This window comes from Herpailurus yagouaroundi, unplaced genomic scaffold, assembly GCF_014898765.1.
Source record: "Herpailurus yagouaroundi ecotype Mexico unplaced genomic scaffold, PumYag 161, whole genome shotgun sequence".
In the NCBI taxonomy this organism is placed as follows: domain Eukaryota; kingdom Metazoa; phylum Chordata; class Mammalia; order Carnivora; family Felidae; genus Herpailurus; species Herpailurus yagouaroundi.
In genome coordinates this window covers 7,569,588-7,582,783 of record NW_024412402.1, presented here as the reverse complement: position 1 = coordinate 7,582,783, position 13,196 = coordinate 7,569,588, and the positions used below count along the sequence as shown (strand labels likewise).

The following is a 13,196-nucleotide window of genomic DNA, read 5'->3' as shown; positions in this document are numbered from 1 at the left end:
GCTCGGGCTCCGTCACTGGGCCCTGGCTCCTGAAAGACGCAGCCATGATAATGGACAGGGGCAGCTACCTGCCTCGCCCTGAAACCCTCCCCTCTCCACGGGCCGAGACGCATCACCTTGGAGAGTCAGCGCCGTGCATCCCATGTTCTCAGGCCCCCACGTAGCCAAGCTGAGAACCTTCTTTAGAGTTACAGATCCTGGGGCACCTGGGTGACTCAGGTGCATGTCTGACTCTTGATTTCAGTTCAGGTTATGATCTCGCGGTTTGTGGGATGGAGCCCTCTGCCTGCTTGGGATTCTCTTTCTAAGTAAATAAATAAACTTAAAAAAAAAAATGTTATAGATCCGGACAAGAGGCCGCTCCTCTGAACAAGGCAAAAGCTGAATGTTGCTGTGACGCTTGCCCTGTTGGGAGAGGACATAAGATCTACTCTGATTACCTAGGGGATAGGTGCTATCCCTGACCCTGACAGACCCAGGCCCGCTCACCTGCAGAGTGCTGGTGCCCTGAGCCCTGTTCACTGAACACCTATACACGTCTTTAGAAAGACAGCATTTAGCGTCCGGGGGCCCCATTCTGCCTTGTCCTTACCTATCGTGCACCTTGGGACATGTCACTTTCCTTTCTGAACCGGCTTCCTCGCCAGTGAAATGGAAATACAAGTGGCCCCACAGATGCTGCCTTCGTCCTTTCGGGCTGCTGTAACAAAACACCATAGACTGAGAAGTTTGTAAACAGTAGACATTTATTTCTCACCATTCTGGAGGCTGGAAGTCCAAGATCAAGGTGCCGGCAGATTCAGTGTGTTGAGGGCTCACTTCCTGGTGCATAGATGAGTCTTTTTGATGTATTCGTGTGTGACAGAAGGGGTGTGGAGCCCTGTGGGGCCTCTTTTATTAGGGCACTAATCCCATTCAGGAGGCCTCCACCTTCATGACCAAAGCACCTCCCAAAGGCCCCCTCCTCCCCCCCGCCGCCTCCGCCTCCGCCTCTGACGTCATCACTTTGTGGTGGTGGTGGGGGGGGGAAGATAGGATTTCAACATACAAACTGGGGGAAGGGGGCGGGGCACAAAAATGCCGTCTACAGCAGATACAAATGACATACGTGAAAACTACTTTGTAAACCGTGAAGGGCCGTGTGATGCTGTGTTAGGACCGCATGTAAAAATCGATGCCGGGGAGGTGACGAGGAATGCTCCAGAGGGTGACTGTCATGGACAGGTGGCCAAGCGGTGGCTAATAAAGTGACAATGAAGCATAACGGGGAGGCCAGGGAGCCCCATACCGATGGGGGAGTTGCTTGTTTCGGTGTCCTGCACCACCCCACCCCCGCCCTTGCCTTGGTGGATCCCCTCCCCCCCGCGCTGCGGAGCACTTGCGCATGCGCGCACACACACCCCCGTGCACCTGCCTCCCCCAGCAATCCCAGCTTCAGCTAGATGATAGGGTGGGAAGGATCTAGAAGGCTGATTAAGATGTCATTGTGTCTCTCCTCACCAAGTGTTACCCACAGAGAAGGAGGCCCTAGCCAGCACAAGCAGTAGGGGGGAAGCTCTTAGGGAAAGAACACCTCCAGATCCTACCACATGGACCACTGGTTCTCAAACCCACATCAAAATTATGTGGGGGATTTTGAAAAGAAGAACACACAGATCCACAGATCCTACCCAGGCTCTTCCGAATCATGGTATCTGAAGGTGGGTCCTAAGAATCTATATTTTTATAAAGCTCCCCCAAATGATTCTGATACCCAACAGGTGGAGAATCGCTCACGGAGCGATTGCTTACTCCTAAAGCCGGCCGTCAGAAGCAGCACTATTCCTCCTGAGCGTCCCAGGCCTTAGCTACAAACTGTCCTTCCCAGACCCCTGTGTCAATTGCTTCTGAAAACAGAAACCAAGCCATCTTGAACGATTTATGTGGCTCCTGGCAGACAGGGCTGCCAGGTCCCTGGAAAGGCTGGTGTGGGTGGCTCAGCTCCCTGCCCCCCGCAGGACAGCTGGAAGAGGCAGGGTTCCTGGAGCCGGCATGCCCGCTGGGGCTGGGGCTCCCGCCTGCAGATGCCCATGTTTACCCAGGGTGGGCTGGAGGGACCTGGACGCTGAGCCTGGTTCTCAGGAATTTGGACAGCTGTCCCTGGACAGCCACCAAGACTCTGCCTTGCAGACTGAGATGGAGCGCTGGGCGTGTGGCTGAGGCACGAATGCTACAGGTAAGTAACTTGGTCTTCCTGGTGTTTTCTGCCAAACTAGCATCTGTCACTTTACATTATTGTCATCTTCCATTCAGGTCCCTGCTTTGCGATTCTTTTTTAAATTAAAAAAAAAAAAAACACACATGAGGGAAGCAATCTGTGGCAAGGCTCCAAGCTCCTCTTAATTGCAAATTCCCTTAAGTACCACTTCCCTGGAGCTACAGGCCCTGTCTGCTAGTCAGGACTGCTTCAGCCTGGCTGATTTTTAATAGGCACGCGGTAATTTTAGCCTCTCCTAACTTTCCCTTTTGTTCGTCTGCAAATCCTGATGTCCTCATCTGTGCAAGGGATCTCAAAGTATTGGAATGAACCCTCCCCTTTCTTTCATCTTTATGTGAAAAGGAAAGAGAGAGAAAGGCTGGAAGAGAAGAGCAGAGAGAGGGAGAGAGGAGGAGGAGGAGGGTTGGGGGAGAAGTGAAGGCGATTGAGCACTGGAGGATTAGCATTCACAAGTAGGGCCGATGTGGCGGCTCAGGATCCAACATTGAAATACGTATAGACTCACGGGCTCAAGGTCCTTGAGTTCTCACTCACTCCCCTGGCTCCGGCCCCTCCCCTGATCCCCCCTTCCCCCAGCACTCCCACCCCACTAAAGGGTACACACTAAAGGGTTTCCACCTGGCACGATGGGGGGCTTTCAGGACCCTGCTGGGCCCTGAGGCTTTTGTTCTGCTTGGCTAATGCCCTTGCATTAGAGGATGTTAAATATTTTTTTTTTAATTTTTTTTTTCAACGTTTTTTTTAAATTTTTTTTTATTTTTGGGACAGAGAGAGACAGAGCATGAACGGGGGAGGGGCAGAGAGAGAGGGAGACACAGAATCGGAAACAGGCTCCAGGCTCCGGGCCATCAGCCCAGAGCCTGACGCGGGGCTCGAACTCACAGACCGCGAGATCGTGACCTGGCCGAAGTCGGACGCTTAACCGACTGCGCCACCCAGGCGCCCCGGATGTTAAATATTTTGAATATCACCTTGGGCCAAAGCACGGAGGAAAATGGGAGCGGTTTTGCTTTTTCTCTTGGGGGAGATGGAATGAAGAATGGGGGGGAAAATGAGCCGTGGAAATCAGTCAGCAGCCTTCCTATGTGGCAGGTCAAGCAACTTTAGTGTGACTCAGTTTCTGCCTTTGTACAATGGGCCCGATCCTGTCTGCCGCAAAAGGGCTCCGGGGCCACGCAGGGATATCATCAAAGATCCCAGCCAGCCATCAGAGCCGAGAAACTTGGCTCTAAGAGTTCGGCCTGGAGCGGGTCAGTCTCCCAGGTGACCCAGCTGGCCCCAGGTGGCGCCTGCTGCTGTCTCCAGCCAGGACAGGTGGTATCAGAGCAGGAGAGGTGACCCAAGAAAGCCCAGGGAGAGTTAATGTCAGAGATTGCTTGAGTGATGCAAAATACACTTGCTAAATTGCCCTGGTGCCCGGGGAAACAGTTGCACAGTAATACGGGGAGAAGCGAAGGCCAGGAGATGGGACACTTCATTCTTCGCTGACTCCATAGACCTTCTCTTCTGTGATCGTCAGGCCAATGACCCGGCCCGTTGGGAGCCCTACGGGGCCACCAGAGACCCCAGAACGAGCTCTTGGCTCCCTGAAGGCACCGGGCAGCGGGAGGCCTGAGGGAGAGGCCTGACCGGTGCAGTGGGCGGAACTGAGGAGGGTCAGGGAGGCCTGTCCCCAGGGCTGTCCCCAGACCTGCCGCTGGCTGCCGGGTAGCCTGGGGCAGACCTCACAACCTTGCTAGGCTCTGGATTTCTTGGCCCCAGATGGGAATAGCAACACCTACTTTATGGGAATGGAATAGAAAATGGATAGGAGAGTACTTTGGGGAGCAAAAATTGATTCGCAGAGACAATGAGGTCATTTTTTTTTTTTATTACCGAGCATGCTGACCGTTTGTGTCTGTCTCCCCCACCACGCAGTGAGTGGGCTTCCTGAGGGCAAGGACTGTCCTGTTCCTCTTTGAATGCTCAGTGGCGAGCACGGGACAGGGCACTGAGCAGGTACTCAGTCAATCAATATCTGTTGATCTGAACTAAATTATTAAGATGAAGTGAAGCCAGCCCATGTCAGGCTCACTCTGAACCCCAAATGTAGAAAAAATCCACTTTACCCCTTGTCCCGGGCACCCCCTTTTCCCTTATGCTCCATCTGTGGGAAGAGCTGTGCCCTCCGGGAAGATGGGGCTGGGGGGCTGGACTGTGTCTGGGCAGCCATGGTGGTCATTGCAGGTTATGCTCTATGGGAGCAGCATACAACCCTGGGGTTGTGCAGCCAGGATGCCGTGCAACCCAGCTTCTGGGGAGAAGTCCTCCCTGGAGACTCCTCAGGCCAGGGGAGTCAGGGCCCTGCAGGCTGGCTGGGCTGTCACCATGGCTTGAAGAAGAGGGTGAAGGGAGCTGACATCCCCATTTGGCCTTCACATACAAACCCACTTAAGGCTCAGTTTCTACGGCTCCACCTAAAACTCAGTGACACTTCATATATCTCCCCGTCCCCCAAGGCTGTCTACAAATCATCCCTGTTAGAGAGAGAATGGGATTTGGGGGCACAGTTGGACCCCCTGCGTTCATGTTGCATCTTGTCAACCTCACTGCATCCTAGCTGCCTGGTCCGTAAAAATGGGGGGAGTAGCACCCACAGCCCAGCTTGTGAGGAGTCGCTGAACTAGATAAAGAATCTGCGTGGTGCTCAAGCCACCCTCAGAGCTCAGTCAGCGCACCTCCCCCTTTCTCTCTGCACCCCACCTCTTGGCATGAATTCCCACAGCCGTGACCTCCCCTGTAAAGCGTGGAGGGCTACACCCACGTCACCTGGGCCGTCCCGGGGGCAGTGAGACCCCAGCGTGCAGTGCCTGGGGCAGCGCCCAGCCCCTAGCAGGCACAGGCGAGGTAAGGTCCCTCCTGTTCCCGTCCAGCTCAAGCAGCCTTTGAGTCTAGACGTGCGATCCCCGCGACTTGGGGTTTCCAGATGTGCAATCAATCTGCACAAGTTTCTGACCAGAAACCTCATTCTACCCCAGGCTCAAGGAACACCGGCTCTATCTGCTGACATTTGGCTTCTCTCCCCGCTCCCCGTTCTGCCTCGGCCATGCCTGACCTTGCTCTTCCCCAGTACCTCTCTCCTCTGGGGCCTCAGAGCCCCATCCCCGCCAATAATCCTGGCTCTTGGCTGCCCCACGCCAAAGGCAGATGGTGTTGAGTAATGGGGCTTCTCCCTCGGTTGGATGGGCCAGCGTCAGCAAAGCTGACTTCAGCATCACACTGGCATGTGGCTTTGGAGCTTAGCGCTTTCTCTTCTTCACTGTCTGGGTGGGGAAGGGGGAGGGAAGCAGGGATGACTGTTTTGGAATCTTTCCTGAAGCTGAAGCTGGGGTATTTGTGGGCAGATTGCATTCTGAGCCTCCAACTTCCCTGCCATTGAACTTCCCCGAAGACATCTCTCTTTGTTTGCCTGTATTTCACTCTGTCGGTGTCTAAACGGCTTCTTCCATTTGCTTTTATATATTCATTTGAAATGACTCCTCCAATATTTAATCTTTATCAGAACCTGGAAGCCTGGTATTTATTTTGCAGGTCAGTTGCTCATCCATTTTCCTCGAGGCCTCTGGCAGGAGGCTGGGGAGCCCCGCGCCCCCGGGGGGTGCTGCCATCAACATTAGTCCTGGTGACAGCAGGACAAATCAAAGCGCTGCAGGCTACCAGGGAGAAGATAAATCTGGCAAAAGGCTAATGAGTAAACTGTGGCTGTGGCAAGAGAGGGCCTTCAAGAGTTTCCAGGCCTCCTTGCTGTGGGCAGTGGGTCATCTTCCTGGGACTGGAGTGAGGGGCATCTGGCTGGCATGGGTTGGGTTCCTCCAGACTGAGGCGGCCGGGCTCCAGAGTTTTTAACCCTGTGGGCAGTGGCGAAGGGCAGTGAGAAAGGAGATCTGAACTCCTCAAAGCATATGGCATCTCCCGTGAGAGAAAAGCCCAGGAGTATCCTACTTGTGGCATGAAGGATTGGGGGTTAGGCACACGAAGGGATTGTTGGAGAGTAAGCCTTGAGCAGATACCTACGGAAAGTGGTGAGATACCTTTCCTTTGTAGGTCAAGGAGCACATTCCCGTCGGAAGGACAATGGTCATCTGTTTCGTCTCCAAACACATACCGAACGTGTCCTTTATTCGGGGACCCTACGGGGTCTCAGAATAGAAAGATGGTGTCTGCTTGAAAGGAACTTAGAGGGGGAGACCCGAGAACCAGGATGGCAAATGGGGGTCTGTGTCCTAGTCAATTCTATCGGGTTGGAAGTAGTTGCTTGGAGGCTCGTGCTAAGAAAAATTGGAAAGCCTCGTCTAGGTTCAGGAAGAGAACGTAGAAGACAAACATCATTTAGCGATGCCTGCACTGGGTGATGGTATCTGCTGGCCAGCCCTGCCAAGGGAATGGAGCATAGTGGGCTCAGTGAAGATGTTTCTTTCCAGCATCTCATGTGCCCAGTCCTGTGCTAGGAGCTTGGGAGGGGGAGATGAGTCTTGAAGCAGACTCCGGTCTAATGGGAGAAATACAGGACACAGTGATGAAAAACACTGTTATCCACACCTGTCTGAAATCCTCGAAGGTGGGGGTGCCGGAGGAGCTCACGGAAAGGAGAGGAAGGCGGACCGCAGTTCTCAGGCGCACTTCCCGGAGTGGCGACAAGAGGCACCCAGCTAGGTCTACCTGGAACATCAGTATTCCACCATCAAAAGCTGTTCTTGATGAGCAGGTGAGAAAGGAGAGACCAAGGAAGACAGCGAAGCCCAAGTGAGCCGGTTTGTTCTTCCTACTTTTAGCTCTCTCCGCCCCCTTTCCTCAGAAGCCTCTGGGGCAGAGGGGGGTGGTGGGGCCAGTTGGGGGCAGGGGTGCTCCCAGCCCGCCTGAGCTGGTGCATTTCAAAGCGCTGCCTGGGTGGAGAAGCTGTTCCGAGAGAAGCAGCGGTGTGACCCTGCTCTTGCAGGCATGTGATGAATATTTCATAGCCCAGATGTAATCCTGTCCACAATTTTCTCTCCTTCCGGCTCGCCAGCACCCCTCTCCTCACGGTCCTCCACCTCTACCCCACCCCAGTCCCCAACCGTTCCCAAGTCAGGAAAATCAGTCAAAACATTTATCAAGAATCGGTATGAACCAGCCAAGCGCTGTGAAGAGCTAATCTGTGCAGAGCTAATAAGAATGAACAAAGTCACCACAGACTTCGCCATGGGCATCGCTGATAAGGATTTGTCAGAAGAATTGCAGGTAAGATCTGAACAGCCCCGGGAAGTGGAATGCAAATGCCTGGCTTCCCATCCTCTCTCCCCGTGCCCCCTTGGAGCAGACTGGAGCCTTGAGAACAGAGGCAGAAACTCACCCGGCAGCGGGGCAGGCAGGCAGGCCCGGCTGGGACATGGAAATGTGGAAGGAGATCAGCAGAGCCAGCCTGAGCATGCACCAGGATGGGGAGCAGGGGCGGGTGGGCAGTCGAGGGAAGGGGAGGAGGAGGAAGCCAGGAAGACCTTCCGTGTTCCCTTCCTTGGCACAGGGAACCCGGTAGGCAGGCGGTGTGCTGAAATCAGATGGAGAAAATAAGATCCCACCCAACTGGAAGCTGCCGAGGACTGCAGGAGGGTTTTGAGAGTGCCCACCTGGAAAGCTGACGCTGTAAGCGGTGGCCGGAGGGAGGGCGGCAGAGTTGCACAGCCTTGGGGATGAATCCCAGTTCGAATGGTCTCCAGCCGTTGGGACCTTGAGAAAGTTGCTGAACGTCCCCGAGCCTCAGTCTTCTCCCCGGTACGACCAGTACTACTTGCCTCCTGGGGACACGTGTGAGGGTGACATAGGGTAATGTCCGTATGGGCATGGCACCGTGCCTGGCACAGAGGAAGGCTCCCACATGTTAGCTATTATTTTAGTTTTAGTTTTAGGGACAGTTCTGCCTAAGAACCTGTGAGCTAGTGGCCTCAGCAGACCATACGGTCACAACCTCCCGATTCTGTTGTAGCACCAAAGCAGCCATAGATGGAACAAGTGTGGCCGTGAATCGATAAAGCTTTATTTATAAGAACAAGAAGCCAGCTGTGGGTGTGTGATGGTCTGTGGGCCATCGCTCCCCATCCCGGGTGTAATTGATTTTCAAACTACTCAGTTGGCAAGTCTTGTAGGGACATCAGAGGGAGGCCACGGATCAGGCTGCCTTTGAGCCAATGTGCCTCCTGCAGAGGCTGGAGGGAGCTGGAGGAGTGAGACCCCCAGTTTGCAGACGCTGTGCTGTAGGGCATGGGTGGGGGGCAAAATCTAATATATCTCAGAGAGGATTTCCCTATAAATGAGACATTACTGCCCTGACTGCCTTATATGTTTCCCTCTATGCATCTTCACTGCAAAGTTTATTGTGGGGCCGATGCATTTTTACTGCATCTCCTAAAAGTAGACACATTTTCATCTTTTTCTTGAAATACATATCGTTAAATCTCTCTACCAATTCCTTCTGGCTTATTGGACTTGGGAGCAAGCTGTGAAGAATGATTTGTTTTCAGGCCACAAAGCCACCCCCAAGACAGGCCTCTGTCACACCCCTACAGCCACGGGAGAGAATGGAGGTAGGGAGGGCGGGAGGCTTTGGTGGGGGTTGTAAATGAGGTTTTTGAATAACATTGGTTTCTATTCCCTCACATGTTTTAAAACCTGATAGTTTTCTCAAGTGCTGAACTTGCCACTCTCCCACTGCAATAATATTGTCTCGCATTTGTGTGGGGCTTTACGGCTTAGAAAATGCTTTCAACCTATGTATTATCTTTCGGTCTTCACCACCACCCTGTGAAGTCAGTGGATGGGGAAAAATCATTCCTGGGCCACAGAAGGGATAACTGAGACTCAGAGAAGCAAGTCTAGGACCCTTGGACACTTGTTCCAGATCAGAAGAGGTAACGGGGCTGGGGGGAGGGGGTGGCGGTAGTAGGCGGATATGCCCCTCAAAGATGTCAGCTTCTAATCTTGGAAGCCTGTGAATGTTTCCTATTTGGAAAGAGGGTCTTTGCACATGAGCTTCCGTGAAGGATTTTGAGATGGGGGAGTCATCCTGCATTTTCTCAAGGGGACCCTAGCTGCGATCATGAGTGTCCTTATAAGAGGGAGCCTGCGGGAGATTGTACACGTGCACAAACACACACGCACACGCACAGCAATGTGAAGACAGAGCAGGGAGAGACTTGAACATGCTGGCCTTGACGACTGGAGGGATGTGGCTACAAGCCAAGGAGTCCCAGAAGCCACCAGAAGCTGGAAGAGCCAAGGCACAGACTCCTCCCCACCCCTGCCCCGCCCTGAGGGACCCCTTGATTTCAGCCTAGTGATGTTGATGTCAAAGGTCAGACCTCCAGAATGATGAGAGAATACATTTCTGTTGTCTTAAGCCACCCAGTTGGCACCACTTGTTACAGCAAGAGCAGCTACAGGACACTCGCACAGGCAGCAGGGCAGAAGCTGGGAAGCCAGACCATGTCTGTGGGGAGTCAGACGCAGGTCTCCCCACCGCAAACTCCACTGCACCATCCATCGGCTTGGGGAAGGGTCCCTCCCTCAGAAGAAGGGTCAGGTTGGTAGGGATGATGCTGAGCTCAGCCAGCCAGTTGACATTAACTGGGCCCTCACTGGGCTGCTTGGAACTGTGGCCTTAGCTGAGAAGTGGAAGCTGTGGCCCATGCCCTCAAGACGTGCACAGGCTGGCTGGGGAAGCCACACACGGAGGCACGAAACAATTAACAAATGGAACAGGACAGGGCATGATGAAATACCTGCCTGTGAAATAGGCACCTTAACTCCTGACTGTGTCAAGTTTCTAGCACAGGCTGGAAAGTGCTCTGGCTTCTCTGTAGATGGTCCAGGCAGAGGACCTAGCACCCCATGACTCCTGTGTTCCCCCAGGGACTCTGCAACGCTTTGTGTTAAGCATACTGTTGGTGTGAAAGTACTCTGTAATGTAGGCGCCTACTTCCTGTAGTGAGAACAAAAGTGGCCACGTCCGGGCAGAATCAGCGACCCCATGCCAAATGTCCGGCATCCCTGTCCTGAGCTCTCCTTAGGGGCAGGGATGGGGAGGATGACATTAGGTGTGGTCTCAAGAGGAGATTGGGGCAAGAAAGTGAAAATAAAACAGAATTGATTTCTTGTGTCTAATAGAGTTTTTCTCTTTCTTTTTTTCCTGAAACCACATTTGGCATATATAATAAGACGCTATCTGAAGCCGCTCCAAGGAGTTGGAACCTAACGGAAGGAATGGGATGGGAGACCTGGCTTCATTTGAATTTCCCCCAGAGCTAACAGCCTTCCTCCCAGAGTCCCAGGGAGGGAGGGGCTCAGCCTCACCCAGCGAGGACCGCCCTGACATCCACCCACTTGACAGCCAGTTAGGACAGCCCACCCCTCTGGTCCACCTCCTGGAAAGTGGGCATAACTTCAGGTTGAACCCGAAATGTAAATATCCTAATTGGCATCTTATTAGTACAAGCAGAAAAGCCCATTGTTATGGAAGAGAAATCTCCCAATCCCCCACCAATTAATCTTTAGCTACAGGAGGCTCGTGCTCACCATATCAATGGGAGCTGGGGCTCAGGAGTGAGCTGCTGAAGAGGGGACAGTGACAGCAGCGGGTGTGACTGCAGAATCTCGGAGCCGGAGAACACCGTCCTCATGGGGTTAATAGTCTGGCCACCCCCTGGGGAGTGTCCCTACGGTGAGAACGCCTGCTGGTGGTCCATCCACAGGGAGGCTGCCGTGGAGGAGAGGACACGGGTGGTGGAGGATTGTGGTGGACGTTTGTTTTGTTCTTTCCTTTGTGGGGCCTCTGCAGCATCGAGCTGCTTTGCTAGTCGTATGGGGATTCCCCGTCATTGGAGTCGTGGCGGGAGGCAGACTGTGCTTTCCTCTGAAGGAATGGAAAACTCCCACTACTGGCTTTCCAAGCAGGGCTCACATATGCCCCAGGCTGGGCCAATCTGGCGCTCCCACTCTCAGCTGACTGACCCAGGAGGCAGATGGTGGCAGGGACATGTGATTCCAGTGGCGGCCACTAGTGAGATTGCTGGTCCCATCCGTGGGGTAGGAGTTCTGTTCTGTGACCCGATTTTGCTGGTGCTCCTGGCTGCAAAGTCTATCTTCACTTTACCCATTTTCTTTCTTTAAAAAATTTTTTTAAGTTTATTTATTTTAAGAGAGAGAGAGAGAGAGCAAGTGCACTAGCAGGGGAGGGGCAGAGAGAAAGACAGAGGCAGAGAGAAAGAGAGACCAAGTAGGCTCTGCACCGTCAGCACAGAGCCCAATGGCAGGGCTTGAACTCATAAACTGTGAGATCATGACTTGAGTGGACATCAAGACTCAGACGCTTAACCAGCTCGCCACCCAGGCGCCCCTCTGTCTTCCCTTTGCCCATTTTCTAAGCCTCATTTTCTGATGACCTTCCTGATAACTGGGAACCATTGGACATCTTTTAAATAAATTCATTTTCTGCTTAAATCTGCCAGGAATCTGTTCTGTTGCTTGGAAATAACACACCTGACTACAAAACTACATTTTATGGGTCAGAACAAGAGGTGAGGAGGGAAGTTCAGATTTCTGGAGAGGCTGGCATGGGCTGATCTCAGAAATTGTTTCATTTGATCCTACAAGACCATTTGAAACACCTACTGAATCATTTCCTTTATTTTACCAATGAGGAAGCCATGGGCACAGAGTGTTGGCCATCTGTAGGTGGTAGAACTGGGTTGAAGCCAAGTAGCTGTGCTCCACTGCTCTGGGTTCCTCCTCCTCCTCCTCTTCTTCTTCTTCTTCTGTTTATTTATTTTTGAGAGAGAGAGAGAGAGACAGAGCACGAGAGAGAGAGGGGCAGAGAGACAGAGCCAGAATCTGAAGCAGGCTCCAGGCTCTGAGCTGGCAGTACAGAGCCCAAGGCAGGGCTCAGACCCACGAACCATGAGACCATGACTTGAGCCGAAGTCAGACGCTTAACCGATGGAGCCACCCAGGTGCCCCTCCCAGTCTGGGTTCTTGCAGAGGACCATGCTGCTGGAGGTGCTCTGGCTAAGCAGAGTGGGCTTTGACCTATTGGAACATATCCTTCTCTGTCTGGATCATCTCTGCTCATCTTGTAAGGCTTTGAGATACACTTTTCCTGGGAAGTTCTCCAGGATCCCCTACCCTCAGGTCAGACTTCTGGTCCTCCTCTCTGTTCGCATGGTGTGCGAGATGGTAGGCTTTCCTAGCATGGATCCTGCTACTTAAGTGCATGCCACTTAAAGACGCAGCTCCTCCAAGATGCTGGATGCTCGTCGCCTTTTCCAGGGACTGAGAGAGACCAAGAGTGAGGTTTTATCTTATTGGGTCTTCTAGCGTTAGCATCTGACACAATGCCTCACCCTCCTTTTGGTGCTTAAGACATGCTTATCAAATTAAATTAATAATGACCCAAGTCTGGGCAATACTTTAAACTGAATATCCCTACAAAATTTTTCCCTACAACAGGCACCACCTGATCCAATAGGGGGACCCCTCCCCCCACCTTTGTTTTTTAATGATAGAACCCAGAGACAGGAATGATCAGTCTGTGTATAGACCTCTTCCCTAATTAGGCTCTAAAAGTTCAAGGACCAATTGAGGGCTCCTCATTCCCTCTATGCCTCCTTTGGTCTCCAGGCTGCTCATTAGTGAACACCTGCTGAGGGGCTAAGGTAGTGATGGTGGCTGCACCTGCCCTGTCTCCATCCTGTCCCACCACTGGCTTTGTAGTGGGTCACATGCTTGGCTGTACGTGATAGTAAATGCCCAGGGTGCATTCCACATCTTCTGTTTCCCGCAAGTGTCTCCTGAGAATGACCCAGCTTGATGCACTTTTCTGGAATGTTAGTTTTAAAAGATACTAGGGTAAAGGTCAGCAGCTTGCAGAAGGATG

At 52.8% G+C, this 13,196-nt stretch overlaps 1 long non-coding RNA gene across 1 annotated transcript; it reads left to right on the top strand.

The window, feature by feature from the left end:
* The first annotated feature begins 7,185 nt into the window (after nucleotides 1-7,185).
* On the top strand, nucleotides 7,186-11,447 carry LOC121035243 (uncharacterized). Its single transcript, XR_005792818.1, has 3 exons — nucleotides 7,186-7,513; nucleotides 9,077-9,177; nucleotides 10,484-11,447. It is a non-coding gene; the product is annotated as an uncharacterized LOC121035243 (long non-coding RNA).
* Nucleotides 11,448-13,196: the final 1,749 nt, after the last annotated feature.